The sequence below is a fragment of the Hypomesus transpacificus genome, chromosome 21, assembly GCF_021917145.1.
Source record: "Hypomesus transpacificus isolate Combined female chromosome 21, fHypTra1, whole genome shotgun sequence".
Lineage (NCBI taxonomy): Eukaryota > Metazoa > Chordata > Actinopteri > Osmeriformes > Osmeridae > Hypomesus > Hypomesus transpacificus.
The window spans coordinates 7,350,355-7,356,400 of NC_061080.1; positions in this window are offsets into that span (position 1 = coordinate 7,350,355).

Here is a 6,046-nt window from a genome sequence, read left to right on the forward strand (position 1 = left end):
CATGTAACTTTTAAATTGTAATTATAACTTATATTTTCACATTACCCCATTTAGATGTTACATCTAGATGTTACAAATAAAGTAAACCTGTTACTGTATATTGTTACTGTTATAGTTTCTGTTACTAGTTGGAGACAACGGGGGACGGGTTGTTTCTCATCCTTATTCGTATAAGTATAACATATTTTAGAGTTCCAACCGAGGGGGGCTGTCGCTGTCTTGGTGTGCGGGGCTGCATCAAATACCCCTTTTTGCTCTGTTAAATTGCTGCACTAGTCCACACTTGACCTGTCAGGGCCGGTCTCAACTCGGACCTTTAGTGTGAGGGTTCCACTCACACTTCTGGAACCACGAGTGGAGGGTGAAACCAAAAGTGAGACGCACTTGGTACTGGAGAGGCTGAAGGTTTTTAATAGGCTCGGCAAAAGGAAAACAAACAAAATCAGCAAAACTTAAGCATCCAGCAAGATAGGCATGAGACAGAGGCTGTGTCTACTACCGCGCACTTTATGAAGTACACTGCAATACAGTGCCCTGCAAAACGGTGCACTTACATATTCAGTGCACTCTGTCGCTGATAAGTGCTGTCTCAAATGGAACACTGCTACGTTAAACACTGGGTGGAAGTGACGGACGCAAATCTGCTCGCCACACCAGCAAAACCTGCCAACATGGATGCGCTTCTCCACTTACGTGGAAAAAGCTGCCAAAGGGCTCCTCCTTTTCCGCTACGTGGCCAAGATGGCGCCCGTTTAGGGCGAGTAGTGTCCATCGTTGTACACTGTTTTTTTGGACCGTTTGCAGTGTGCCATCCTGGTACTTTCAGTGCACTGAATTATTCTGGTTTTGTGAGTGAAGCGCCCTAAGCACTGAAAGTCAGTGCTCGAAGTGCTCGAAGTGCGCGGTAGTAGACACAGCCAGAGTCCCCTAAATACCCCTAACAGAACGAGGCCCAGGTGAACCTGATAACAAAATCAGAGCTGAGCAAGCCGGGCATGAAGACCTCTAGTGGCCAAAACACAAAAAACAAGCAATACACTGACAGGACCCCCCCCCCTCTAGGAACGGCTCCTGACGTTCCTCCCTGGACGACCTGGCATACTGGCAAGAAAGTCCTGAATCAATTGAGGTCAAAAATGTCTCTGGCAGGAACCCAGGAGCGCCCCTCCGGGCCATAGCCTTCCCTGTCCACAGGATACTGAAGTGATCCCCGCACACAACGGGAATCCAGTATGCGGCGGACCGTGTAAACTGGTTGGCCACCAATGATGAGAGGACGAGGTTTGCCTGCTGGAGTAAAAGGGGAAGACAAAACAGGTTTTAGAAGGGAGACATGAAACAGAGGATTAATCTTGAGAGACCTGGGTAGGTGTAAACGGTAAGCAACAGGGTTGACCTTCCTTGCCACCTTGAAAGGCCCAATGAACCGCTGGGAGAGTTTGCGGGACTCCACTCGTAAGGGAAGGTTCTTTATGGAGAGCCAGACTCTCTGTCCGGGACGCAGGATGGGGGCAGGTCTGCATCTACTGTTAGCTTGTCGTTGGTACTGTTGGGAGACTCGAAGAAGCTTGTGTCAAGCTCTTTCCTCCAAGTCAGACGACTGCGTCGGATGAACTGCTGAGCAGAGGGAACCCCGACCTCCACTTCTTGGTCGGGGAACAGCGGAGGAGCATCCCCAAACTGGCATTCGAAGGGGGACATGCCCGTAGGCGAGCAGAGGGTGTTGTGGGCATACTCTGCCCACATAATAAAGGACGACCAGGAGGATGGATTATTGGCAGCCATGCACCTCAGAGTGGTTTCCAGGTCCTGGTTTAACCTCTCTGTTTGGCCATTGGACTCAGGATGGTATCCGGAAGACAGGCTCACCGTTGCCCCCAGAAGTCAGAACCGAGAGGAAAACTGAGGGCCCCGATCAGAAACAATGTCCTGTGGGATGCCAAAAACTTGAAAAACATAGGTGATGACCAATTCCGCTATCTCTTTAGCCGTGGGCAATTTGGGCAAGGGAATGAACCTGACGGCTGTCAAAAACTGTCAACGATGACCAGAATAGCGGTGTTACCCTGGGATGGTGGGAGGCCGATAATGAAGTTCATGGAGAGGTGAGACCAGGGTCTTCGAGGTATGGAGAGAGGATGGAGCAACCCCTGAGGTGAGCAGTGTGAGACCTTTCCCTGGTTGCAGGTCGGACAGGCGTTCACAAAAGCCTTGATATCTTCTTTGATATTTGGCCACCAAAACCGTCTCTGAAGGAATTCAAGGGTGCGAGCAGAGCCCGGATGGCAGGTCAGACGAGAGGAATGGCCCCATTGGAGAACTCGGGAGCGAACGGTTTTAGGACCCCCTGGGTCTGCTTCCTGGGTCTGGGCGTGTCTCACTGTATTTTCGAGTTCCCATCTCACGGGTGCCACAATCTTGGAGCTCGGGAGTATGGATGTGATGTGGTCTTCTCGGTTACTGCTTGCGTGTACTCGGGACAGAGCATCAGGTTTCAGGTTTTTGGAGCCAGGGCGATAGGTTAAGATAAACTGAAACCGGTTGAAGAATAGAGACCAGCATGCCTGATGGGGATCAAGCCGCTTGGCCTGCTGGATATACTCACTTGAAATGGGTGTTCGGCACCCTCAAGACAATGTCTCTACTCTTTGAGTGCCAGTTTAACAATCAGTAACTCACAGTCTCCTACATGGTAATTCCTCTCTGTTGGTGTAAGACACACCGTCTTAGATGAGCTAAGATGGTGTGCTTACCTTAGAAAGGAAAGCACATGGATGAAGTTCGTTGTCCTCCCCCCTCTGGGAAAGAACTGCTCCAACTGCTCTGGTTTGGGGATAGCCAGAATGGGGGCTGTAGTAAAGTGGAGTTTGAGTTTGTTGAAGGCTGACTCCGCTGCTGGACCTCAGCAAAAGGCCGTTTTGTCCCCTTTAGTGAAGCTGATAGGGGAGCCACCACAGAGCCGAAGTTCAAAACGAACTTGCGGTAAAAGTTGGCAAAGCCAAGAAATCGCTGCACCTCCTTCACAGACGAGGGAGTGGGCCAATCCGTGATGGCTTGGACCTTCTGAGGATCCATTCGAACATTGCCGGGCTTAATGATGAATCCGAGGAACTGTACTTGGGTCGCATGTAAGGATGGGTATCGTACATTTTTATCGATATCGATACCATTTTCGAGACTGCTTAACGATTCGAGTCTTTATCGATACCACTATCGATACTTTTCTATTTCTTAAGTAAAACAGATGTAAAATAGAACAAGGGGAACGTGTTGCTCTCAGGAAGAGGCTGGCTAAAAGGAGCATATATAGGCACAATGGATCTTGACTTGCTAGGGGTCTCCAAATCCCCTCGGACTCACTCGCTACCCCTCTGACAGTTACTGCTTTGGATGAAAGACCCCTGGGTCCCGGGAAGGTAACCCTTCTTACCTCTCACCTTCGCCTCTCCATTCACCAACACCAGAAGGAGTTGTGTTTCCACCTGATACAATCTCCAGAGCTCCCTGTGATCCTCGGCCATCCCTGGCTTCTTCGCCATAACCCTCACCTCGACTGGTCCACTGGCGCCGTCTTCAGAGGCCCCCTGACCCTGTTCTCGAGTCTCAAGATCCCCCAGACCTATCTCAAGTCCCCAGTCAGTACCATCAACTCGAGGCAGTCTTCAGTAAAAAGAGAGCCACCTCTTTACCCCCGCATCGCCCCTACAACTGCGCCATTGACCTGTTCCCGGGTACCTGTCCCCCCAGAGGCCATATATTCTCCTTGTCTTCTCCCGAGCGTGCAGCCATGGACACGTACATTGAAGGGGCTCTCGCAGCAGGGATCATTTGGAAGTCTACTTCTAAAGATAAAGGTGAAGCAAAGTGCAAAATGTGTTCTAAAGTAATTTCTTGTAAGGGGGGGAACACAACTGTAATAAACAAGCACCTCAACGTTGTGCATCAGATAAAGATAAAATGCAGTAGGCTACTTCGACTGTCTTCGAGTCACAAAGGTGCCAACTCCAGCTCCCTTTGCAGGACAATCCTCTGGTGAGCGCACCCCAACATCGTAGCAAGTCTCCATTGTTGACAATAATAAGCCAATTCAGGGCTCAACAGTGCAACTATTCCACTCGCATATGCCCCTAAAATTTGATGTGTGCGCAAACTGCAAAAATTACTTACGAGCACAGTGTGTGAGTAAAGTCTAGCCTCCCGCCCCTCGCTGCTGATCATTCATAACCTTGAGCATGGCACTGTGGGATACTTAAGCATCGTTTTAAACAAAAACAGAGACAGAAGAAAATAGGGATAAGATAAGGAAGGTTTGGGTTTGGTTAGCTGGTCATTTAGCTATACTAGGTGCCTTTCGTTGAAACGTGTTCAGCTTTTCATAAAGTCGATGAGCTTGACACAGTCACTTTTTGTTAACCAACCAACCACAATCTAGTTACTCATCCAGGTTGCGGATAGTAAATCTGTAGTGGAGAGATTTAGATCTAGCCAGAGATAAGTCCATAAAGTTCCCGGCTGCTCCTGAATCCACCAAGACCTTGAGTTGATTCTCCTAAGTTCCCCAAGCGAGGGTGACGGGAAGGAAAAAACTGAATCGTAGGGCAGGGCAAAGCAAGTAGTTCCAGTTACAGTCCCTCCATGCATGTAAGGGACCAAGCGTTTGCCGAGAGCCCTGGGCAGGCAGAACGGAAATGTCCAGGCTGTCCACAGTATAGACAACAACGCTCCCTCATGCGGCGGTCACGTTCTGACGAGGAGATCCGGGTGCCACCCATGGGTTCTGGGCCTCCTTGGGCTGGGGGTAACTTCTCACTGGGAACTGACTTGACAGGTGTGACACCCCACTGGCGACCCAGGTTTCTCTCCCTCAGACGATTATCCAGCTGTACCGCCAGGTCGATGAGGGACTCTAGATCATTGGTAGGCTCTCGTGTTGCAAATTCATCTTTGAGTGCCTCGGAGAGGCCGTTCTGGAAGCACACCATGAGAGACTCGTTGTTCCAGCCACTCCCTGCTGCAATGGTGTAAAAATGGATGGCATATTCTGCAGCACTGTGTCTGCCCTGCTGGAGGGACAGCAGTTGTTTGGACGCCTCTCGGCCACTGATGGAATGATCAAAGACCCGTTTGAATTCCTCTTCAAACGCAGAATATCCTGAACAGCAATGGCTCCGGGCATTCCAGACGGCTGTTGCCCAGGAGAGGGCCTTACCAGAAAGGAGAGTGATGATTTAGGCAATCTTGGCCGGGTCTGAAGGGAATGATGATGGCTGTAGCTCAAACGTGAGAGAGCACTGTTTGAGGAATCCGCCACAAGTCCTTGGGTCCCCCGAGAATCGTTGTGGTGGAGGTAGGCGAGGTTCCACAAGGGGAGCTGACTTTTGTGGGTCCGGGAGTGGTACAGCAGCAGCAGTTGCGGCCGAAGCTTGGACAGCAGACAGCCGATAGATCTGGGGGACATAGGTCATGACATCAGACAGCAATTGGGAATGCTTAGCCATCAAGACCTCCTGCTGGGCTAGCGCTACTTCATGACGCCGGACTGAGGCCTCATGCTGGGCCACGGTAGTGAGGAGCTCTTGCGTCTCTGGGTCCATGTTGGCTGGATGTTTCTGTCAGAGCCGGAACTCAACTCGGAGCTTCAGTGCGAGGGTTCCACTCACACTTGTGGAACCACGAGTGGAGGGTGAACCCGAAAGTGAGACGCACTTGGTACTGTAGAGGCTGAAGGTTTTAATAGGCTCTGCAAAAGGAAGACAAACAAAAGTAGCAAAAAACTTAGGACTGGCATAGGCAACCGGCATCAGCAAAACTTAAACTTAAACTCTCATGCCAAGATAGGCATGAGACAGAGTCCCCTAAATACCCCTAACAGAACGAGGCCCAGGTGAACCTAATAACAAAATCAGAGCTCAGCAAGCCGGGCATGAGGACCTCTAGTGGCCAAAAAACTAAAAACAAGCAATACACTGACATGACCGGTGGGGTCATCTCATTCTATTATGACTATAACTGTTAGCTGCTCCTGGCATTCTCTAACCCCTGCTCT